Source organism: Panthera pardus, unplaced genomic scaffold (genome assembly GCF_024362965.1).
Source record: "Panthera pardus isolate Hobbes unplaced genomic scaffold, ASM2436296v1 HiC_scaffold_2, whole genome shotgun sequence".
NCBI classification, from domain to species: Eukaryota; Metazoa; Chordata; class Mammalia; order Carnivora; family Felidae; genus Panthera; species Panthera pardus.
In genome coordinates, this window is record NW_026526765.1 from 133985867 (window position 1) to 134011952 (window position 26086).

Here is a 26086-nt window from a genome sequence, read left to right on the forward strand (position 1 = left end):
CATTATGAAGAAAGCTGCTAGGAACATTGTTGCACAAGTCCCTTTGTGGACAGGTGATGTTATTTTTCTTCTTTCAAAGCACTGGAATTACTGATTTATACAGTAAGTGTATATTTTTATATAGTAAGTGTATAATTATATAATAGTATATTATATATATAATATAGTATACAATTATACAGTAAGTGTATAATTATATAATAGTTTTCCAAAGTGAATGTATCACCCTTACGTTCATACCAGCAACGTTGGAGAGTTCCTCCACATCAACAGTTGGTACTGCCATTCTTTTTATTGTCGCGACTCTACTGGATATACAGAGGTATCTCACGGGTTTTTTTAAACGTCTTATTTATTTTTGAGAAGGTCTGTGTGAGTGGGGGAGGGGCAGAGCGAGAAGGAGACAGAGGGTCTGAAGCAGGATCTGTGCAGCGCAGAGTCCGACACAGGGCTCGAACCAACCAACCGTGAGAGCATGACCTGAGCCCAAGTCAGACGCTTACTCCATTAAGGTGCCCCTCTCATTGTGGCTTTAATTGCATATCCCTAATGACTAATGACGGTGACCATCAAAGGTATTTACCATCTTTTCGTGTGCTTGCATGCCATTTGTCCTTCAAGGAAGTGTCCAAATCTTTTGCACATTTTTTAATGAGGTCATTTGCATTCTTGTTATTGTGTTGTAGGAGCTCTTTATATATTTTGAATACCAGGCCTTTGTCAGATATGCGTGTAGTACATATACCCTTCTGATCTGTTTCTTGCCTTTCAACTTCTTGACGTTGTGTTTCAAACAACATAGGTTTTTTTATTTTGATGAATTCAAATTTACGAATTTCTTATTTGATCGTTGGGTTTTTATGTTTTGTCTAAGAAAATGCTTACCCCCAAGGTCATTAAGATACTCTCCTATGGCTTCTTCCAGAAGTTTAGTTTTAGCTGTTATGCTTAGGTGTATGATCCATTTAGAGTTAATTTTTGTACATGGCATGAAGTAAGCCCATTGTTTTTCATGGAGGTATCCAGTTGTCAGAAGATGACCATTTGTCAGAAGATTGTCTTTTCCCAGTTGAATAACCTTGGCACTTTCACAAAAATCAACTGGCCATATGAAAATGAGTCTGTTCCTGGACTCACCACTCCTTTCATTTGATGTATATTTCAATTCTACGCTAATACAATGCTGTCTTGATTACTAAAGCTTTATACTAAGACTTCAACTTAGGTATAATAAGTTTTCCAATTTTGTTCCTTTTCCTAAATTTGCTTAACCCTTCAAGATTGTGTTTCTAAAACTTCATCATGAAGTTTGGAATTAGCTTGTCAATGTTTTAAATTTTTATTTTATTTTATGTTGAGAGAGAGGCGGGGGGAGGAAGGGAGGGGCAGAGAGACAGGGCGGAGAGCGAATCCCAAGCAGGCTCCATGCTTAGCAAAGAGCCCAACGTGGGTTTCCGTCTCAACGACCATGAGATCATGACCTGAGTGGAAATCAAGAGTTGGACATTTAAACGACTGAGCCACCCAGGTGCCCCACCTTGTCAATGATTTAAAAATTCACTTTGGAATTTTGATTGAACATGCCTGGTATATATCGATAACCTCAAAGAAAATTGATACATGAATAGTATTAAATCCTGCAATCTACAAACATGTTGTATCTCTCCATTAATTTAGGTCTTCTTTAATGTCTCTCAGTAATATTTCTTACTTTTCAGCATACTAGTTTTTCACATATTTAAAAAATGTATCCCTAAGTTCCTTTTTATTTTTGGTGCTACCATAAGCTGAATTATTTTTCAATTTCAGTTTCTGATTATTACTAGTATGGAGAAGTAAACTTGGAATTTTGTGTGGTAGCCTCGTATATTTTACAGCCTAACTAAATTTCCTTATTAGCTCTAGCAGTTTTTTTTAAAGTTATTTAGGATCTTCTACCTACAAATAGGGTTTTGCTTCTTTTATTTCTTTTTTTTTTTTTTTTTTTTTTTTTTCACTTATGGCTCTGGATAGGATACACAGGACAAGATTGAATAAAAGTTGTAAAAATGAATATATTTGCCTTATTCCCCATCTCAGAGCAAAACCAGTCTTTTACCAGTAAATAGGATGTTAGCTGTGGACTTCGCATATTTTATTAGGATGAAAAAGTCCCACCATTACAAGTTTTTTCACCATAATGACTGCTGTGTTTGCTCAAATATTTTTCTGCCCCAGTTGAAGCGATTGCATAGTTTTTCTCCTTTATTTTGTTAATTGGTTGAATTGTGAAGATTCTTTTGCATTCCTGCATTAAGGCCTACTTTGCCTATGTGTATTATAGACTTTATGTACTATTAGATTTGCTCAATCAGGAGGAATATTGGTCTGTATCATTGTTTTCTTATGATCTCTTGGTCAGGCAGAAGGGTCATCAGTCTTTAGCTATTTGAGGACTTTGCAGTCCTCTCCACAAAGAAACCAGGGCCCTGAAGGTCTTCTGTGTACATCATCTCTCCAATGCCTCCTGTCCACACTGGCATTCCAGTGTGCTTTTTACTACCACAGTCATAGCTTATCTGCATCCTGGAGGTTTCCCAGTGAGTCCCTGCACCCTCTATAACTTCCTGTTGCCTGTGAACTGGAGGGTGTCTACTGACATTCTGCTCCCTCTCCAGGCCCCTATGTGGCTCACATGCAGCCCAGAGGATTCCCACAGAGCTACTACTCTCTCTGCATGTTCACACTATTCACACTACTCAGCTACTCATCACCAGTGGTTTGCTTGCACACCAGAGGGTTGCTTCCTGATGGCTTAGGGACTTCAGAGCAGCTCTAGGCTGGGCACACCAACGAACTTGTTTGCTCTCCAGTATCCTGAACTATACCTTCTCCAGGGAGGTCTAAACCTTTTCCAATTTTATCCTTTCTTAAGCACTTTCTTGGCACTAGAGTATCATGTAGAATGGTCATATCATCATTTTTCATTAACATTAATAATCCTTTATATTAAAATGCCTCTGCTTAACCAACAGTGTGGCTTCTATCTCCTGAGTGGACCCAGACTGCCACACCGCAATCAGGCACGACCTTTCTGGGGTCTCTATTCAAAGACCCCAGATGTTCAGTGAAAACTATGCACTCTTCACTCTGCTTATCAGCCCCACAAGGGTTTTCAGTTTCCTGATTGGTATGTGCCTAATCTTATACAGTTTTACCCGATTTAACATGGCTTATGATTCAGCAATACAAGGACTCTATGAAAATTTCTGGAAGTTTCTCCTCATATAAATCTTTCTTCTTTGGTACACCACCCTCCGAAATCCAGCCACCTCAGCCTCTCAGCATCTGATTGTCTCTCCTATGCTCCTCTACTCGGTGGTCCAGGAAGTAGCTCTAGTCAGAAAGCTGGAGAGATTCTGGGGTTCACCACATATGGGCAGGGATCACAGTCCTCTTGCCCAAGGTCTGAAAAGAGTTGTTTTGGGTTTTTTTCACGTATCTTGTCCAATTTGTGGTTGTTTAAAGCTGGAGTATAAGTCCAGTCTAGTTACTCATTTATAGCCAGGAATTCTTTTTCTTTATTTTGAAAGAATACTTTGAAAAAATTCCTCCACATGGTTTCGATGTTTTTATTCCTTTTCTTTGTTGCTACGTATTTTGCTTGAGATGAAAAGAATTGCATTTTGTCACTTTCATCCAAAGACCTTGGAAAGATACACATGCGGTACCCAGAATGAACACATGAAGCATTTCATTCAGATAAAGCCTGGATTACAGTGAGGTTTTTTGTTTTTTTTTTTACTACCTCTGTTCTGAACACTATAGTATTATTAACATAAGATTTTATGGGCTTTTGGTGGTGGTGGTGGTGGTGACCATACTATTCTGTTAACAGAGAATTTATAATCTACTAAAACTCCAATTAGTTTTCCTATTTGCTATTAAGCCTGACTTTTAAAAATATTATTTACACAATTAGTTGGGACTTTCATAGTAATTTTACAGGACTATTCATTTAGTCCTTTGAAATTCCATTTTTCTATATGCTGTCAATCTTTAAAATTTGAGATCTTGGTGGAACGAATAACTGTCCTAGTATATTAGCTGGCCAGCTCAAAATCATGATATATGAAATTTGATCGGCAAGCCACAATACTCTTCAGCAAATACTTGTTCAACATATGGAAGCAGGTAAAATTCAGAGACACATTCTAACAGAGAGACATTATTCTCTGTTTATATCTATTCTCATCCTGCAGTATGGCTATTCAACCACGTATAAATGCTACAACTCCACCATATCCAGCCCCCTTTCTTCATCTGAGTCACAAGGACTTCATAGGATTTTTTCCCCGAGTACCTTATACATGCAGATGTGTTCTCATCCCTTTAATTTATATGTCTGGTAATATTTCCAATAAAGGAAATCAAGTCAGCCTAGTAATTCTACTTCTTAGCAAATAAGATTAGCTTCTTACACCCATGACTTCCTCTCTGTACTGCTGTCAATCCTGTCTTTAAATCTATGATTTAAAAGCTTGCTTAGTTACAGCCACAGACTAAAGTTCACAGAATTTACTTCCTTCCCATCACCAAAGGAAAGGAAAAAAGGAGGGCACGTTGCAGAGTGTTAATTTATAAATACGGCACAAAGTTCACATTTTTCACTTCATTCAATCCTAACAACAGAAAGTTTTATTGCTGTTTCACAGAAAACGAAGGCTCAGAAAGATCAATTAACTTTCCCATGATCTCATAGGTAGTAAGAGACACAGGTCTGACTCCAAAGACCTTGCTCTCTCCACTGTTTCACCTGCCTGAGAACTACATTTACCTATTCTAGTCTCCTGACAGCCCACCGTGGCTCTTTAAATTTCACCAAATGTGCTAGGTTTACTCACTTTTTCGCCCATTGACCTTGAAAACCTGCTTTGTAGGATTCGATTTTCCCTAGAGTCTCTGCTCAGGAGTCTTAGAAGCTTTTGGGTGTAAACAGCTTCATCTTACCCTTAGTATGAATACAGGCCAGACTGAAACAGGTTGTTTCTTTAATCATAAGACTCAGCCAAAGGATCGGGAGAATTAGCAAGGTGGAGTTCAGGTCCCTTGAGTGTCCCCTCTGACTCCCTCCTTTCAGTCTCTCCCTCTTGACCTAGATTTCCTTTATACTTCCTTCGCAAGGATGACTCTTTCTACCTTTTTAAAAAGATTACTCTCTTTTAAAGATATTGGTGGGAAGAAAGGAAGAGACAGGACAATGAACAAGAAAATTGTATCTGCAGCACTTGACCATGAATTAGAAGTTAGGAGCATTTTTCTGTCTTCCCTTATGTAAGATGTCTCCACAGATATGAAGGATCTTGTTATTCTTGGGGAGATGGGCAGCATCCACCTGTGTATTCCCCTTAGTGTAGTGTCTTTCAATTTTTTTGGTTTCATTTTTGTTGTTTTTTGTTAAATTTACCTGTTACCTCTGAAAGATGATTTTTCAGCTTTATTGAGCTCTAAGGACCTATAAGATTGTCTAAAGGTCTATAATCTGATTATTTGAGATACTTTTACATTGTGATAGGATTACCTCAAAGTAAGGTTATTTAACACCTCCATCATGTCACATAATTACCATTGCTTTTTCATGGTGAGAACATTGAAGATTTGCTCTTTGCAACTTTTTTTATTATACAATACAGTAGTGTTAACTACACTTACCATGCTGTACATTGGTTCCCCAGAATTTATTCATATTCTAACTGGAAGTTTATCCCCTTTGACCACATATCCCCATTTCTTCTACCTCCCAGTCCCAGGCAACCACCATTCTATTGTATGTTTCTATCCATTCACCTTAATTAGAATCCACATATAAGTGATATTCTACAGTATTTGTATTTCTCTGATTTATTTTGTTAGCATAATGCCCTCAAGGTCCATCCACATTGTGGCAAGTGCCAGGATTTCCTTCTTGTTTGTGATGAAAATAATATTCCATTTTATAGATATAGACCACAGGTTCCTTATCTATTCATCTCTGAAAGGGCATTGAGGCTGTTCCACATCTTTTTTTTTTTTAATTTGCATTTTTTTTTAAACTTTATTTTTTAATGTTTATTTATTTTTGAGACAGAGAGAGACAGAGCATGAATGGGGGACAGGCAGAGAGAGAGGGAGACACAGAATCGGAAGCAGGCCCCAGGCTCTGAGCCATCAGCCCAGAGCCTGACGCGGGGCTCGAACCCACGAACCGTGAGATCGTGACCTGAGCTGAAGTCGGACGCTCAACCGACTGAGCCACCCAGGCGCCCCTAAAATTTGCATTTTTAATAAGATGGTTTTAATTGTGGTAAAATACACAAACCTGAAATTTACTATTTAATTATTTTAAGTGTACAGTTAATAGTAATAAGTATGGGGCGTCTGGGTGGCTCAGTCAGTTAAGCGTCCCAACTCTCGATTTTGACTCAGATCATAATCTCCCAGTTCGTGAGATCAAGCCCTGTGTCAGACTCTGCACTAACAGCACAAAGCCTGCTTGTGATTCTCTCTCTCCATCTGTCTCTGCCCCTAGCCCCCTCTCTCCCTCTCTCTCAAAAAATATTTTAAAAAATAGTAATAAGTAAATACATATTGTCATGCAACCATCACCACAAGCCGACCTTTTCACCTTGAAAAAAATATTTGCCTCTCACATATATGAAACTCTATACCATTAAGTGATAAATCCCTTTTCTCCACTTTTTCCCAATGCCTGTCAACTACCATTATAATTTGTCTCTATAAATTTGACATCTCTACATAACTTATAAAAGTGGAACCACACAGTATCTGTCTTTTTGTAACGGCTTTAATTCACTTAACATAATATCCTCACAGTTCATCTATGTTGTACCCTATGTCAGAATTTCTCTCCCTCCCAAGGCTAAATAATGTTCTATTGTATGTGTGTGTCATATATTGTTTATCTATTTATCCAACAGACACTTGAGTCACTTCCATGTTTTACTTGCTGTGGATAATGCCAATATAAATACAGGTGTACAAGTAACTCTTGAGTTAATCTTGCTCTCAGTTCTTCTGAGTATATATCCAGAAGCGGAATTGCTAGATCATAGGGTGATGTCATTTTTTTTGAGGTTCCACCATCCTGTGTTCCACCGTGGATATACCTTTTTAAATTCTCAACAGCAGTGCACAAGGGTCCCAATTTCTCCACGTCTTTACCAGCACTTATTATTCTCTATTTTCTCTCAATAGTAGCCATCCTAATGGATTTAAAATGGTATCTCATTGTGGTTTGACTCGCATTCCTAGAGATATTTTTAATTAGGCTTAACGCCCAGCGCGGAGCTCGAACTCATGACCCTAAGATCAAGACCTGAGCTGAGATCAAGAGTCAGATGTGTCACCAAGTGAGCCACCAGGTGCCCCTTGACTTGCATTTCTGTAGTGATTACTGATGTTGAGCATCTTCTCATGTGCTTATTGGTTGTTAACCTTCTTCAGAGAAGTGTCTATTCAAGTTCTTTGTCCATTTTGGAATTGGATTGTTTTCTACTGTTGCAGAGTATAGGTATTCTCTATATAATTTTCATATTAATCCCTTGTGAGGCTGGTTCCATACCTTGACTGTTGTGACTAAGACTGCATTGAACATGGTGGGGGGGCGGGTGCAGATATGTCTTCAAGATCCTAATTTCACTTCCTCTGGATATATACCCAGAAGTGAGATTGATGGATCATATGTTAGTTCTACTTTTAATCTTTTGAGGAAACTCCTCACTGTTTTCATAACAGCTGAACCAATTTACAGTCCCACCAACAGTGCACATGGGTTGCCTTTCCTCCACATCTTCACCAACACGTGTCATCTCTTGTGTTATAAGAACAGCCATTCTAACAGGTGTGAAGTGACAGTTCATAGTGGTTTTGAAATGTGTTTGCAGTTTCCTGATGCTTAGTGATATGGAACACCTTTCCATGTACCTGTTGGCCATATGTATGTCTTCTTTGGGGGAAAAAAAATGTCTATTCAGGTCTTCTACTAATTTGTAATGGAATTATTTGGTTGTTTTTGGTTTTTGCTATTGAGCTGTAATACGTTCCTTATACAGCTTGGATATTAACCCTTTAGGAGATACAAGTTGGCAAATGTTTTCTCACATTCTATAGGTTGCCTTTTCATTTTGTTGATTGTTTCTTTTGCTGTGCAGAAGATTTTTAGTTTGATGCAGTCCCACTTATTTATTTTTGTTGTTGTTGTTGTTACTTGTGACTTTGGTGTCGTATCAAAAAAAATCATTGCCAAGACCAACGCCGAGGAGCCTTTTCCCTGTTTTAGTTTACAGCTTTTATAATTTCAGGTCTGTGTTCAAGCCTTTAATCCATTTTGAGTTAATTTTTGTGAATAGTCTGTGATGGGGGTCCAATCTCATTCTTTTGTGTGTGATTATCCAGTTTTCCCAACACTATCTGTTGAAGAGATTGCTCTTTCCCCACTGAGTATTCTTGGCTCCTTTGTCAAATATTACTTGAAAATTATTCATGGATTTCTGGTCTCTGCTGGTCCACTGGCTTATGTGTCTATGTTTATGCCAATACTCTACTGTTTTGATGAACATCATTTTGTATTGTGATGATGTTACAATATAGACTGAAATCAGGAAGGGTGATTCCTCCAATTCTTTCCCAGGAGTGCTTGGACTACTTATGGTCTTTTATGGTTCCATATAAATTTTTAGGACTATTTTTCCTATTTCTTTGAAAGATTCCACAGGAATTTTGATAGGGATTGCATTGAGTCTAGCCGGTTTGGGTGGTGTGGACATTTTAATAATATTAATTCTTCCTGTCCACAAACACAAGGTATCTTTCCATTTATTTGTATCTTCTTTCATTTCCTTCATCAAAGTCTTAGAGTTTTCAGTGTAGTGATCTTTCACCTCTTTGGTTAAATTTATTCTAAGCACTTTAATGTTTCTATTGCTATTATAAAGGAAATTATTTTTGTCATTTCATTTTCTAACTATTTCATTGTTAGTGAACAGAGACAACTGATTTCTGTATGTTGATTTGGTATCCCACAACTTTACTGATTTGTTAATTAATTCTAACAGGTTTTTTGTGTGTGTGTGTGGAGTCTTTAGGACTTTCAATATAAAATTATACCATCTGCCAACAGAGACAATTTAGTTCTTTTATTTCTTTGTCTAGCACACCTGCTCTGGCTAAAACTTCCAGTGTTGTGTTGAATAAGAGTGGTGAGAGTAAGCAACTTTTTCTCATTTCTGATCTTGGAGGAAAAGCTTTTAAACTTTCACCATTGAGTATGATTTTAGCTGTGGCTTATCATATATGGTCTTTGGGTTAAAGTACACTCTGTCTACATCAAGTGTGTTGAGAATTTTTATCATAAAATGATGTCATACATTGTCAAATGCTTTTTCTGCTTCTATTGACATGATTATATGATTTTTACCTTCCATTCACTTAAAGTGAGATATCACATTTGTTAACTGAATATGTTGTAACTATCCTTGTATCCTAGGGATAAATCCCACTTGCTCACGGTGTATGATCCCTTTAATGTGCAGCTGAATTCAGTTTCATTATATTTTATTGTGTATGCTTGCGTTTATATTCATCAGGGATAATGCTGTATAGTTTTCTTGTCCTGATCTAGCTTTGGTATCAGGGTAATGCTGGCTTTGTAAAATGACTTTGTGATTGTTCACCCTCTTCAATTTTTTGGAAAAGTTTGAGAAGGATTAAAATTAGTTCTTCTTGAAATGTTTCTTTTAAATGTTGAGAACTCACCAGATAGTCCTGGGCTTTTCTTTGTTGCAAAGTTCTGATTACTGAATCAATCTCCTTACAAGGTACTGGGCTGTTCAGGCTTATTTCTTCATGATTCAATCTAGGTAGGTAGGTTGCACATTTCAAGAATTTATCCATTTTTTTTTCCTAGGTAATCCAATTGTTGGCATGTAATTGTTTATAGTACCCTCTTATGATCGTCTATATTTTTGTGGTTTTCAGTTAAAATGTCTACTCTTTTATTTCTAATCTTATTTGAGTCTTCTTTTTTCCACAGTATGCTAACTAAAAGTTTGCCAATTTTATGTTTTTGAAAACCTAGCTCCTAGTTTGATTGATCTTCTCTATTGTTTTCTGGTCTCTATTTCTGCTCTGCTATTTGTCAGTTCCTTTCTTCCATTAACTTTGGACTCAGATTGTTCTTTTTTTCAGTTCCTTGAAATGAAAAGTTAAATTGAGATTTTTCTTTTTTCTTAATGTAAGCATCTATTACTATACATTTCCTGCTTAGAACTGCTTTTGCTGCATCCCATAAGGTTTAGTATGATGTGTTTCCATTTTTGTGTTTCAAGATATTTCCCTTTTGATTGATTCTTTGACCCATTGTTTGTTCATGAGTATGTTGTTTGATTTCCACATGTATATGAATTTTCTAATGTTCCTCCTATTGATTTCTAGTTTTGAACCACTGTGATAGAAAATGATATTTGCTATAATTTCAATCTTCTTAGATTTCCCAAGACTTGCTTTGTGACCTATCATATGATCTATCCATGTTCACTTGAGAAAAATATGTATTCACTGCTATTGGATAGTATGTTCTATACCTATGTCTTTCCAGTCTATTTGGTCTAAAGTATAGCTCAAGTCCAATGTTTCCTTATGATTTTCTGTCTGGGTGATCTATCTATTGTTGAATGTGGGTTATTAAAGTCCCCAACTATTATTGTGTTATTAGTTCTCCTTTCAGATCTGTATTTAATATATGTAGATGCTCCAGTGTTGGGTACACATACATTTGCAACTATTTTAGCCTTTTGATGAATTGACCCATTTATTATTTATAATGACCTTGTCTCTTGTGGTTTTTGGCTTAATGTCTATTTCATCTGCTGTAAGTGTAACTACACTTGCTTTCTTTTGGTTTCCACTTGCATTGAGTATCTTTCTCCATACACTCACTTTCAGCCTATGTGTGTATTAAAACCGAACTGAGTCAAAACCAAAACAAAACAAAACAAAACTGAACTGAGTCTCCGGGCACCTGGGTGGCTCAGTCACTTTAGCGGCCAACTTCAGCTCAGGTCATGATCTCACTATTCGTGGGTTTAAGCCCGTGTCAGGCTCTGCACTGACAGACAGCTCAGAGCCTGGAGCCTGCTTCGTGGATTCTGTGTCTCCCTCTCTCTCTCTGCCCCTCCTGCATTTGTGCTCTTTCTCTCAGAAATGAAATAAACATTTTAAAACATTTTTAAATGGAGTCTCTTGTAGGCAATATATAGTTGAGTCTTCTTTTTTTAAAACCCATTCAGCCACTTTATGCCTTTCCAAAAATGGCTTTTTTTTTGGCAGTATCTCACATAGCTGGCGAAACTGGGTACTCACTCATATGCTTGCATTTTCCCTGAGGGAGAAACCATGGTCTGAGAAAGTCTCTCTTGGCACTGAATTGGGCTGCCCTAAGGGAGGGGTGACCTGGATAAAGTCAAACTGTTCCTCTATCTCTAATACATCTCTATTACAACTGCCCCAGTGGAGTCCTGGACCTGTCCAAGGACTTTCTGTCAGTGACTGCCTAGGTCAGTGTTCTCCAGAGGATCCTGGACCATGGCTGAGTGGAGCTTTATCAGTTCATGGGTTATCTGAGGGTCCACGTTCAGGGCCAAGGTCTGCCTATTACCTGAGGCACAGGTGGGTGAGACTCCTCCTGGGTCCTTTGTCAGATGGTGCTGGACCCCACGGCTCCTACAAATTCACTCTTTTCCATGGATTGAGGTCAAATTTTTCTTGTTGGAGGGCCACATGTTGAGAAGGGTCATATTTGGCCATCTTGCGGACATCCCTCTCTCCAATTTTTTTTTATTGTGACTCACAGTAATACATTTTTCATTAGGACCAGATTCATATTTTATATATAATTGGACACGTTTCATGGAACAACACTGACTCTTACTGTATGTAAGGTCCTCTGATATTTTCTATTCTACTGCTTCTCAAATTTTAATATGGTTAATCAGCTAGAGATTTTGTTAACATATGATTGTGATTCAATATTTTGGGAGAGGCTACATTTTAACTAACTCCGACATGGATGTTTCTGTTACTCAGACACACCTTGAGTAGCAAAATTCTATTTAATTTTATTTAAATGTGAAATTACTTTTAAGACTCTTGGGTGTATCCGGACTGTTTTTAAAAGCACTGCTGGCACACTTCCTGGTGTAATACTATGTTTGCAGAAGCTCCTGAAAGAAAAACAGATATATTTGGGATATTCTTGTAAAAGTAGACTTCCTGTGGAATGGGATCATGCTTGGGAGCAGTTCAACAGGAAACCAGCTCGTCCTTCATATACCAAGATCAGAAAATGATAGAAGTAAAGGCAGGGATACCCTTCTGACATTACTTTTTAAATTCTCACGTTTGGCCCAATAAACACATCCATTCCAGGTTGGAATAAATCAATGCCATCTGCATAATGAGGACTCTCATCACTGTGTACAAAGGCAAAGTTACAGAAGATGATCACAAGTGACTGTGGCAATGATATGAGTATTTTTTCTTTAACCCAGCATCGCCTGTGGTGTGATCTCCTTTTGTCTGCAATATGAATGCCTGCTGTGTCAGTCAAGGTTCTTGCCCTCAAGCAGTAAGAGTCAACTCTGACTAACCTAATAAAACAAAACTGGGGGAGACCATTAAGGGACTCCAAAACAGATGGGAAACTGTGAGACCAAATGTCAGAGGCCTGTGCAACTAAAGCCCCGGCAGGGCCTCTTGAAGAGCCCAGCCTTGCATTGCATGTCAGCAGCATCCAGATATCCCCTCTTCAGCCAGGATTGGCCACTCGATGCGGAACACCACAGCAGCAGCTAAGCAGAGTATGTCGGTCCTTCTCATTCCTCCTCTGGGACCCCAACACTCTAGAAGAGATAGAAAGATGGACCCTAAAGATGAAGGAAGGGGAAGCAGAGGAGGGAAAACAAAGCACACCCAACTCCCCAAGGCAGGGCCATGTGCACTACTGGTCAAATCTGGGCATGGTGAGGGGAAGAGCATCACAATGGATGTGATATTCAAAATTTAAACTGGAATACTTTAGCCTCAACATTTTAAAACCTGAAAATTTTCTGGGATGCTACAAGAGCTACCCAAGATGTTGTGTGGGGGCAGAAAACACTTCTTCATCAAAACATACCTGAAAACGGGGGCACCTGGGTAGCTCAGTCGGTTAAGTGTCAGACTTCGGCTCAGGTCATGATCTCCCAGTTCATGGGTTCAAACCCCACATCAGGCTCTGTCCTGACATCTCAGAGACTGGAGCCTGCTTCACATTCTGTGTCTCCCTCTCTCTCTCTCTGCCCCTCCCATGGCTGTAGTATCCCTCCCTCCCTCTCTCTCTCTCAAAAACAAACATTAAAAAATAGAAAATACCTGCAAACGACGTTGGAAAAATAAAAGGGTTTCATGTTCCCTTTTAGTGTCCCACTGAGTCTAGAAACTCCAATAAACTGGTTGCACAGCAAAAGAAATGGACGTTGAAGAGTTTAAGTGGAAAGGAAATTCACTGAGAAGCCACTGGGTGCTCAGTGAAACACTAGGAAGGCTGGAGGGAAAAGTCAGGAGGGGATGCAGGCACAGAGTGAAAAATCACACTGGGGAACTGGTCTAGGGACGCCCTGCCCCACGAGTGGATAGCAGATGCTGGAGATCTCATCACCAACACCTCCAGCCCTAGATCCTGACTGAGGCAACAACCACTCCCCAGAATGGGATGTGGTTGCCTCCCCTGTGCTACAGAAAGAATTCTCCATTGTCCCACTTCCCAAATCCAAGTTCAGGGCCCATGCACCTCATTGGCTGAGCCTAAGTCACACGTCCAAGGCCCAGTTGCAAAAGAGTCTGAAGAAGTAAGTGTTCCTTTGTGTTTCTATCCTGAAGGGGAGTGTCTTCCTCTAATCAAGTCTCCTAAGCAGAATTACTATTAGCGGCTATGGTGCTTTGTGGCCATTGTCGAGCTTTGGGGGCAGAACATGCTTGAGTTTTCACTCCATTTGACCACTCTGCTGGAGTATTCCTGCAGAGTACGCATTGCACAGGTGTATTCAGTAGTCCTGCTGTTAAGGTAAATGTTTAATCAAATTCAGAAAGGGGATGCAGCAGAGATGACAGACACATACTAAAGAAAGATATCCAGCTTAGAGAGAAATATGTTCACAGATGACATCCATGTAGCTTGGTTGGGAACAAATGCTCTCATGAATCCAAGGCAAGTGAACAAAAGCTAGGCAACAAGTGGACTTCGCGGAGTCATTACTTACCGTGAACCTGAATCACCATCACTAGGAGAGTCTCTCTTCACCATGTATGGAATTTGGCTTCCAGTGATTGGAAACACAAAGTGATACTGACCCAGGGTGGGCATATCTGAATCATCATGCAGAATTACTTGGATCCATTTAAAATTAAAATCAGTATAGCATGTTTAGATTCACATCAACTCCCCTCCCGGTTCATGAAATAACCTCATGCTTAACAAACAAGGAGAAGACGTATGGAAAAAAAGTGGTATATTTTCATGTTAAAACAAATAATCATTTGTTCACAATTATAATAATTTAATTATTTGTGAAAGAAAAGGTATTATCTCAATATTGTTTAATAATCTATATAAAAACTTTTTTGCCCAATACACATTATGAAATTAAAAGTAAACACTTGTAAGTTATTTCCTGTTTTTATTCTGAAAATAGTAGAAATAGTAAAGGCAAGCAAACTGAGCAGATCATTCCATATTGATTAATCAGGGAACGGGGGAGTTGATTTGATTCGATAAAACCCTCCTGCATCAGATCAATTCCATGTGCATGTGTTACACAGTGAGTGCTTCTGGGCTCGTAGATTTTACAGCTACTACATCTGGACTGTATTTCTACAGTGGAGTCATGGATTGAAAGTCTATTTGGAGACACTTGAAGACAGAATAGAAAGAGAGGTATCTGACAGAGTATTGACAGCTTTTTCAAATTTGTTCCACATTGCAACAGAAAAAATGAGACAGTCATTATTTTTTGTTTTCAGTTTTTAAAGTAATCTCTGCACCCAGTGTGGGGCTTGAACTCACAACCCTGAGATCAAGAGTCACATAGTCCACCAACTCAGCCAGCCAAGCCCCTGTGGGACGGTAATTACTAAGTGATGTAGGATCAAAGAAGGGTTTTCTAAGGCAAACGGTATTACTGGTTTTGTATCTTGTTGGGAATGACCCAGTGGAGAGCCAGTGTGGGTGAGAAAGTGGCTTCCTGTCACTTTAACACTGCCTCTGGGAGTTCCTGGCTATTTTAGCCACCATCCATCCTCAGAACTCTTCATCTTGCAAAGGTGAGACTCTGTACCCATGAAACATTAACTCCCAATTTCCCTTTCCCATAGCCTCTGGCAACCATCATTCTATTTTTTGTCTCTATGAATGTAACCACTCTAGATACATAAGTGGAATCATACAGTATTTGACTTTTTGTGACTGATGTATTTCGCTTAGCATAATGTCCTCAAGGTTCATCCATATTGCAATATATGTCAGAATTTCCTTCCTTTTTAAGGCTGAATGGTATATAAATATATATACCACACTTTGTTAACCATTCATCTGTGGATGGAAACTTGGGTTGCTTCCACATTGCAGCTCTTGTAAATAATGCTAGTATGAGCACAGGTTTATTCATATTTTTTAGAGACTCTGCTTCCAATTATTCGGGATAAACACTCAAAGTGGCGTTGCTGGATCACACGGTAATTCTATCTTTAATTTTCCTAAGAATCGCCACACTGTTTTCCATGTGACTGCGCCATTTTACGGTCCCACCAAGAGTCCAGAAGGGTTCCAACATCTCCACATCCTGCTGACACTTGCTATTCCCCCACCACCACCTATTTATTTTTCTGAGAGTAGCTATTCTATAGGAGTGAGGTGGTATGGCACTGTGGGATTGGTTTGGATTTTTTGATGTCGGACATCTCTTCATGTGCTGTTGGTAATTCCTTTCCTCTTTGGAGACATGTCCACTCAAGTTCTTCACCCTTTTTTAAAAAATTGGGTTATTCTTGTCAAGTTGTAGAAAGGAGTTCTTTACATACTCTGCTGTCCTCTTGTTCGCTCCACTCCAGACAGATTGGTCTCTTGGTATTATTCCCCCCTTAGGTCCCTCCCTGGAATGTGTGGCTGGCTGTTTCGTTTCCTTCATTTCCAACTCCAGGTATGACTTCTCAGTGTAGCTTCCTAGCAAACATCGCACCACATCCCTGCTCCCCCAGCACAGCCAATCCCCTTTAAAAAGCTCCACTTGTTTTCATATTGCTTTCCACCTTCTAGTGTGCTAATTTACTTACTCATTATGTTCACTGTTTGGTATCTGTCTTCTCCCCACTACAATATGAGCATTCCAAGTAAAGGGCTATCCGTTTTATTAATGTATCTCAAGCACCAATTGACATCCTTGCCCCTACTAAATGCCTCAAAAATAGTGGATACAGTTTAAACGTAAGTCTTATAAGTCATGGGATTTTTATTTTCCACTGGGAACTTATCTTTTTTAAGTGGAAAATTATTTTTTAAGGCCAGTGAATTCTCAATGTGCATTTATTTTTATTGTATTTTTATTTGAGAGACAGACAGACAGCACATGGGTGGGGGACACGGGAGACATAGGGGACAGGAAGAGATAGAGAGAATCTCAAGCAGGCTCCACATTCAGCGTGGAGCCCCACAGGGCACTCGATCCCACGACCATGAAAACATGACCTGAGCTGAGATCAAGAGTCAGACTTGCAGCTGACTGAGCCACCCAAGACACACCAGAGTGTGAATTTCTTTCATTTGCTTAACACATTTGCCCAAACCACAGAGATGCACAAATATGGCTCTCGGTAGATTCTGTCTTATCTCTCAGATTATAATAACTATCTCATTTTGCAATAAAAGGGGGAGGAGATGAATATAAAGAATTAATTAATCAAAGTCTTAACTTTTCTGAAAACCCAGGGTATTTATATCAGCCTCCTTTGTTACTTATCTAACACTCCTCTCTAGAATATTAATATCATAGCCTGAGATTTACAGCTTTCCATGGCCATGATGTATTCACACGGCAGAAGAGCAAACGCCCCCCAAAAGAGTCTTTCCTTAAACTTCGTGTGTGTGAATTCACATTCAGGAATATCATTCACATTCAATCAGCAGAAGACTGTTTTATTAAAATGCACCATCTCACAACCTTTTTCATACTACATTAAGAGGATAGTTACGTTTATACAACATATTGGGATAAACAAGGGAATTGGAGCCCTTTGCAAGGCTTCTCTGGTTTTGCAGCCTGCTCAGCCACTGCGAGCCACCCCAAGGGCTGTGGTTCTTGCACCGGTGGAGAAGCTACTAGGTTACATGATGTCATAGGAAGTGAGCTCTTACCAGCCCTGGGTGAAGCCAATCCTCTATGACAAACATGGGTTACAACTGCAAATTGTTTCCTTCAAAAAACACTCTAACAGTCTACTACAGAATAGAAGACTGAGAAGTCGATTTCTTGGATACCCTAACCAGCAAAGTTCTGAATACATTTTTAGGTTCCTTCTTACAGAGAAACATACATAATACCTCAAAGACAGGTATTAGGAAACAAATGTATAAACTCCCATTTCTTTGATATAAAACATTTGACAAACATACAGCTGTCAGTTTCGTTTTATGGTAATAGATATGTTAATATTCTCTAATCTTCTTTACATGCTTCTTTACATTGCCTGTGCCATTACCAGAAGGACCATGGTTTCTGCTGCAGGTGCTGTTAGTCAAGAGTAAATTAAAGAATATCAGGCTCTTAATGTCCTATTTCTGCACTACCCAAAACACAGGAACAGAAAAATAAAAGGGATGTGGATCTATAAATGAAAATCAGGGGCTCTTTGTAGAAAAAAAATTGTGAATGAATTTAGAGAAGCAAATAGCAACTATTCACTACCATTTCACTACCTAAAAATACTAGTCATCTTTATTTTGTACATTACAACAAAACAAAATTCAAACAGATAAAAGACTTAAGTGTTAAGAGAAATAGTCCATTAAGATAATAGATTATCTCAGTGACTATTTTTAAAAGTCTTGTTTAATAAAACATTTTCTGAGTGTGACTTCAAAGGCAAAAACCATGAACTAAAAGTTAGGTTTTTTGGGGTGACTGGGTGGCTCAGTTGGTTAAGCGTCCAACTTCGGCTCAGGTCATGATCTCGCGGTTCGTGAGTTTGAGCCCCCCATCAGGCTCTGTGCTAATAGCTCAGAGCCTGGAGCCTGCTTCAGATTCTATGTCTCCCTCTCTCTTTGCCCCTCCCCTGCTCATGCTCTCTCTCTGTGTCTCAAAAATAAACACTTTTTAAAAATTAAAAAATAAGTAAATAAACAAACAAACATTTAGAAAAATTTTTAAGGAAGCCCTTGAGAGATAGGGAACATTTTGATTTATTAATACTTTGAAGTTTTATCCTGCCACATATGGTCATGCTCCTGATAGGATGGAAATAGGGATGAGGTGGGTGTGGGGTGGGGTGAAATCTTATAGTATTGACTGAAAATAACAATTGGCTGCCATGCTAAGACAAAGGAACACAACCAAAAATTCCTTTAAGAAAGATATGTGGTCCTAGGAGTTGCCTACCTTTAAAGATACATTGCATTACTTTTCATAATTTTGAAACAATTGGAAACATACTATGATACGTTTTTTAAAATAATGAACAAAATCTTAAAGGTACAAGAGCTTATTTTAGATAGGCTATTAGACCACAGAAAGCAGCATTTGCCTGACAGATTGGGAATATGGTTTCACAAATGTGATACGGAGCTCCAGAGACAGGGGTGAGACTCTGGGGACAGGAGACAGATTCTCAAGAAGGAGATGAGTAATTACAGATAAGGAGCTAAAATTAATAGGTAAGCAGGACATTGATGCCTTTGCTAGAGATTCCCAGTTATGATTATGCAGGTATTAGGGGCAACTTGGCAATGATTTTACAACTGTATTCTATAATAAACCGTAGCATACTAATATAGACTGAATTGTTTAAACATCTTGCAGACTTTAATTTATTCAGCTTAAGAGCTTAGTTGAAAGGGAAAAAAAATAATGGAAAGTAAGCTGTAGGATTGCTTTTCCTGAATTCTAAATTTAGCTTAAATATATTTCTAATCCTCTATGCCAGGGATATTTTCTTGAAAATTCATTTGAATTGTATAATCTGATCACCTTTATTAATGCAAGGATTTAGACGGGCATAAACATGCTTACTGTATTTTACTGTGTCGATTTTTAGCCTGGGTAATCCTGTAAATGATTAGCTAATTATATTCCGTCTGATTATCAAGCTACTTAACTTAAATCCACTATGATGATAAAAGGCAAGTAAATCTTCAGTACCAATAGAGACGCTTCTACACATGGCTACATTTAAGAAGGCAAAAGAAACTGCACCATATGAGCAAAGCCAGAGCAAGATTAAATCCCCATTATATGGATGACAGCATCCGGAAAGGAATAGACTGAAGGGCAACACAAATTCACAGCCATCAATTTGGGTCTGTATTGCCTTCAAAGACAAATCTGACTGCTCCCTAAACCGATTGTCTTATAAAACCAGAGAGGGAACATTCATTCCATCACCCATTGTAGGAAATGCCCCTCTCAACTTTTAACATAGGTCCAGGTGACTTCACATGACATCTGGGTATAAATGGAAAACTTTTAAGGGAGCAATAGAAAAGGAAAACGCTGTGTGAGGACTCAAGGGTCTGGTGTCATTTCAGCTCCCAGGGGACGTGTCAAAAGGGAACTAGCATATTCAGAGTATCTCTCACGTGCACATCATCCTATCTCATCTAGTCCTCACAACAGGCCTAAGAGGAAGGTGTAATTATCTCAGTATCTGCAGATGCTCACAGACCCTGGATCACTGACTCATTAGAATCCAGTCTGCCTGATTTCCAAATTCTGTGCCCCCTTGGTTGTTAAATTTTGACAGCACTCTTTCGGGTACAAAAGACAGAAGCACCCTTCTAATTGGCTTAGGAAGAAACAAGGACTTTATCAGCTCATAAAACTGACACCTATAGACCTGATCCTCTTCATTCCACATTGTCGGCTGCAGGCACAGTTGGATCCAGGGGCCAAGAGGAAGTCTTCCCCTCTAAGTCTCACTTCTACTCTTCTCCAGGTTATGTTTATCAAAACCACAATACTTTTACTGCCATCAGGCAGGCTCTCAGGAGCTCCAGCTTCAATCTTTCATATGTCAATCTCATGGAAAAAAACATCCTTTTTCTGAATTGGAATCAGAGATCCAGTATTGAATCTCACTGTCCTTGCTTGGTCTAAGTAATTTCAACCACACACTATAAACAATTTGAATGGAAAGTGAATGTGCAGGGTCATCTATATCAGGAAATGTGCTCTGTAACGCTTAAGCCTTATGTGTATATGTTAAAGATGCAGATATAGGGCGCCCGGGTGGCTCAGTCGGTTAAGCATCTGACTTTGCCTCAGGTAGGTCATGATTTCATGGGAATTCAAGCCCAGTGACAGCTCAGAGCCTGGAGCCTGTTTCGGATTCTGTGTCTCCCTCTCTCTCTGCCCTTCCCCCACTCACCCTCTCTCCCTTTCTTCCTTTGTTTCTGTCTCTCTCAAAGAAAAGTATATATTTGAGAGAGAGGAAGGCCAGCATTCATCAAACCCCTGCCATGTACAGGCAGAACATAGGTACATTATTTCCACTTTTTTGTTAGACCAATGATTCAGTGGGCACTAGCCAGACATGGCTACTTAAGTTTAAGACTTAAAGTAATTAAATTAAAATTTAGTTCCTCAGTTGTAAGAGCTGTACTTATAGTGCTGAATACCCATGTAATAGTGGCTTCCACAATGAATGGCGTAGTTATAGAACGTTTCCATAACTGGAGAAAGTTCTATGGGACAACTCTGGATGTGTCTCTCAAATTTTCCCTTTTTTTTCAGAATAGAATCTGGCAACCTTAAGTCATGTTAGGCAAGACTATAAAGAAATAATCAGCCCAGAATGTGTACTTTCTATAAGAAAACCACTCTGAAATCTTAGAAAAATCAGTGTCATAGGCAAAAACATACAGGTAGAGATATTAGATAGCAGATATTAAGTGATTATATGAAATTATTGTCAATTTTGTTAGCTGTGATAAAAGTATTGTGGTTTTGATAGAGTATACTCCAACTCTTTGTAGATCTGTGCTAGAGCATTTACGACTAAAATTTTGATGTTTTTCATTGACTATGGGATGATAGAATAAAAACCAGAGAGATGAAGTGACTATGGCACAATGTAAAGAATAGTTAAATCTAGCTCATCAGTACCATTGTTTCTAATTTTGATGTATTTTAAAACTTAACAAATGAAAACATTTTTGAAAAACCTGACTTAAGAAAAATTTTAATGTTTATTTATTTTTGAGAGAGAGGGAGAGGGGGAGAGAGAGACGGAGACACAGAAACTAAAGCAGGCTTGAGGCTCTGAGCTGTCAGCACAGAGTCCAACGCAGGGCTCGAACTCACGAACCGTGAGATCATGACCTGAGCTGAGGTCAGAAGCTTAACTGACTGAGCCACCCAGGCGCCCCAAGAAAGTATTCCTGATATGATCTATTCAACCGGGAGATGGTGCTTTCACTCAGGGCCACTCTTGGTTAGCCAATTTTCTACTTCATCATTAATTTATAGAAATATTTCCCTAACAACAGAACTAGAACTGAGGTGCCTAGGTGGCTCAGTCAGTTAAGCAACCAACTTCAGCTCAGGTCATGATGTCATGGTTCATGAGTTCGAGCCCCACATCAGGCTCTGTGCTGACAGATTCTGTGTCTTCCTCTCTCTCTGCCCCTCCCCCGCTTGCTCACACTCACTCGCTCTCTTTCTCTCTCTCTCTCAAAAGTAAATAAACATTAAAAAAAATTAGAAGGGGCAGCTGCAGGGGGTCAAAAGGAACAAACCTCCCGTTATAAAATAAGTATGGCTATATTCATAGCCATATACCTAATGAGGGACTTGTATCTAGAACATATTGAAAACTGCTATAGCTCAGTAATAAAAAGACAAATAGTCTAATTAAAAATGGACAAAGGCTCTGAGGAATATTTCTCCAAAAAGAAACACCAATGGCCAACAAGTACAAGAAAAGATATTCATCATTTACCACCAGGGAAATGCAAGTGAAAAGCATAACAGGATACCATTTCATATTCAGTAGGAAAGCTATCATCAAAAAGACAGATGGGGAGCCTGGGGTGGCTCAGTCGGTTAAGCATCCGACTTCAGCTCAAGTCATGATCTCAGGGTTCATGAGTTCCAGCCCTGTGTTGGGCTCTGTGCTGACAGCTCAGAGCCTGGAGCCTGCTTCGGATTCTGTGTCTCCCTCTCTCGCTGCCCCTCCCCCACTCATCCTCACGCGCTCTCTCGCTCTCTTAAAAATAAGTAAACATTAAAAATTAAAAAATAAAAAGACAGATAACAACAAGTGTTGTTGAGGAGGTGGAGGAATTTTGGAACCCTCATACACTGCTGGTAGGAATGTGAAATGGTTCATCTGCTTTGGAAAACAGCTTAGCAGTCCTTCATGGCAGTCCTCGTGATTTCACTCCTAAGTCTATGCCCAACATCTATACATCCATATAAAAACTTGTGCATGAATGTTCATGGCAGCATAATTAACAGCTAAAAAGTGGAAACAACTCAAAGGTCCATTAACTGATGAATGGATAAATAAGATGTAGTATATTCATACCACTGGAAGAGTATTCAGCAATAAAAACAAATGAATACTGACACATGCTACAACATGAATGAACTTGAAAATGTTATGCTAAGTGAAAGAATCCAATCACCAAAGACCACATATTATGAAAATCGATTTGTATGAAATGTCCAAAGTAGGCAAATCTACAGACACAAAAAGGAGATTCATTTCTGTCTAGGGTGGGGGGTAGGGAGGTGGGGGGCAGGATGAGTAAGGGGATTGAAAGTGGGGTCACATCTGAGGAGAAAGGGTTTCTCTAGGGGTAATGAAAATGTTCTGACATGGATTGTGGTGACGGATACAAGCTCTGTGAATATGCTAAAGCCAGTGAATTACAGTAAAGCCTTGAATTGTTCCACGAACGTTCCCCAAGACTAGCAAACGTCTAATAAATTTTAACTTGATAAACGAGCGACAATCTGCAATACGAGTAGTACATGATGCCGAATGTCACGTGACCACCACTGAGCCAATGGTTCTTGAAGTTCGCTTGGATGTATGAGTGCTTTGGATTGCAAGCATGTTTCCAGAAGGAATTATGCTCACAAACCAAGGTTTCACTGTGTACCCTTTGCGTGCTTAAAATCGTTCCAGTGCATGGCATGTGAATTATATCTCAATAAATCTGTTTTCAAAAAAAAAAAAGAGTGAAGGGAAGAAGGAAGAAAGAGCCACACTTGACTTTGGCTGTGGTAGCAGTGTGCCCCTAGTAAGGACTGCCCTAGGTCTGCAGGGGCATAAGAACATGGGCTCAGAGGCATTCAGGGCTAGAAAGGTGTGGTCCCCCACAGGGCCAGGAACAGCTTCCTGGATCTCCTGAACACTGAGTCATACTACCTTACCCCCTCCTTTTTCTCTCATCCACCCTTTCCAGTGATTTTGTGGCTTCCTTCCCTATGTCAAATCTTGCTCAGCTTCAAGTTTCCAGAGGGGTCTGTTTTCCTAACTAACTCCTGATTGATCTTATTGCCTAGAGAGTATCCATTCTCCTCATTCTCTTCCTAAAAAATTCCAAACTTTCTTCAGGTACTCAGCCCTGCTCCACATAGACAAGTGCCTCAGGAGACGGCGATTCCACTCTTGGCTTCTGGGTTCAACCAGAAACCAGTTGATTCAGCAGTGCCTGGGTGACTCAGTCAGCTAAGCATCTGACTTACAGTTCGTGAGTTCGAGCCCCACGTCAGGCTCTGTGCTGACAGCTCAGAACCTAGAGCCTGCTTCAGATTCTGTGTCTCCCGCTCTCTCTGCCCCTCCCCTTGCTCTCTCTCTCTCAAAAATAAACATTAAAAGTAAAATAAAACAATAAAATAAAATAAATTGATTCAGAAATAAGCATGTGATTTTAACACTGGATGTTAACTAACTGGAATTCAAATGAAAAACTTCAAATAAAAACAATAAAAGGAAATAAGCATGTGACCCAGCCATACCAACAAGAGATAAAGAGGGCTCTACCAGAGGCTTCTGGGCAGGTCCTACTTCATTTTGAAAAAGAAGCTCGAGAAGCCAACTAGATACAAAAGACAAAGCCATCATGTCCGCTGGCAGCTATCATACAACCAAGACATGTATCCACTTTGGAGTAAAGATGACAGGCAGTGGGCAGGTGGAGAGACAGAGAGAACCCAGTTCTGTGACTGCATTTTTAAACTGTTCGATCAACACACCCTGAAGCTCGCTTCACCTTTTAATGTCTTATATGAGCTAATAACTTACCTGGAGGCAGTTTGAGGTAAGTTTCCTACTACAGCTGGAAATTTACGCACTGAGACACTTCAAAGCGGCAGCGCCTCTATGCAGACAGAGCTGGAGGTAACTCCCCAGTTTCCCACAGTCTCAGAGTGGCATGAGGTATCATCCAAAAGTCATCTCCACAACCTGAGACATTAGGTGAGAAGGGGCTGCTGGAGCTTGCAGCCAGGAAAGGAGACACAGCAGCATGAAGCGTATAAAACCAGGGACGCTGTAGGAATGTGAACGTCATGGCAGCAGGGTGAGGCCAATGAGGATCCAGGTGGATTTCTACATCACGGCAAACGCCAGACGGGCTAGATAATAACCTGTGGTTACACCCTCCCCACTTGACACCCCAGTGCAACGTAGAGCCTCTCCCCCTATGCCCTCAAATCTCAGGAGAAGGATAAGGAATTGGCTGGGTTGAGTTTCCACCACCAAACAGAATGGAAGCTCAAAATACAGACAATTGCATCACAGAAAAGTGAAAGAAGCGATGGGTTGGGAAAAATCCTAACCTTAAATGTGCGCATTCCAATTATGCGGAACTCATTCTTTGGCCAGTGGGTGGCAGACGAAGCATGATCATCTTGATCCCATCCCCATCCCGTATTTACCAACCTTACCATCCCGGAGGGTCACACTCAGCCCTTTCCAAGTCCTCTTTCCACTGCCTCTTCTCATCTGCAGTTGTTCAGAATTCAAGCTCAGATCCTCCCGCAAATGAATTTCTCTTGCAACGGGCTCTTGGATGCAATCCTAATCAGAAGGCTTATTATGGAACTGTGACCCTCAGTCACTCTCCAGCAGCCCTCTCCCCAGCGTCTTTTTAATCAAAAAACTGACATATAATTAGCTCAGAGAAACTCAGAGAAATGGCCATAAAAGCTGTCCTGCAACCCTACACCTTTTTCCTTACGTGTCTTTCAAAGTCATATTGCTCCAAATCTGAAGCAAAGGATAAATTTTTAATAACTCCTGATGGATAATATTCAACTCGAAGTTTGTCTAAGTTGGAACAGGAAAGTACTTACAACTCTTCTCTGATTAATTTTGTGAATTTAAATAGCACAAGGCTTGTAAGGAGCTGTTATCATTTCCTTCCCTATTTCTTAACTTTCTTCTCCCTCATTTGTGTTCCAATCCCTTAAAACCAATGTCATTTCCTTCACATTGTCAAAGATTATCCCCAAGGAGAGATGACTGATGTTAACACGAATGTCCTTTGGTCCCTATGCTGAGATTAAGAAGATTTTCCCAGTTTTCAATGGAGAGAAAAGAAAATTTGCTGTGCAAAGCAAGAATACTAAACACAAGTAGAAAATAAGGTTAAATATCAGATCAATGGTCTCTGGTTCCTGTTATTAACCTTCTATTAAAAACACATTTAAACCCATGGACTTGCAGAAAATAATTTCATCTTCATATTTCACCAGGTTAATGCTATTCTTAAGTTAAGCATTTGAGAGAAAATGTT

General features: G+C 39.5%; 1 long non-coding RNA gene across 4 annotated transcripts in view; it reads right to left on the reverse strand.

Annotated features, from left to right (window-relative positions):
- Positions 1 to 12127: 12127 nt before the first annotated feature.
- Positions 12128 to 26086, reverse strand: part of LOC109250932 (uncharacterized) — a 176785-nt gene continuing 162826 nt past the window's right edge. For all 4 annotated transcript variants that reach the window (XR_008423907.1, XR_008423908.1, XR_002073259.2 and 1 more), the window contains one exon: positions 12128 to 12935. This is a non-coding gene — a long non-coding RNA (uncharacterized LOC109250932). The remainder of the gene's footprint in view (positions 12936 to 26086) is intronic.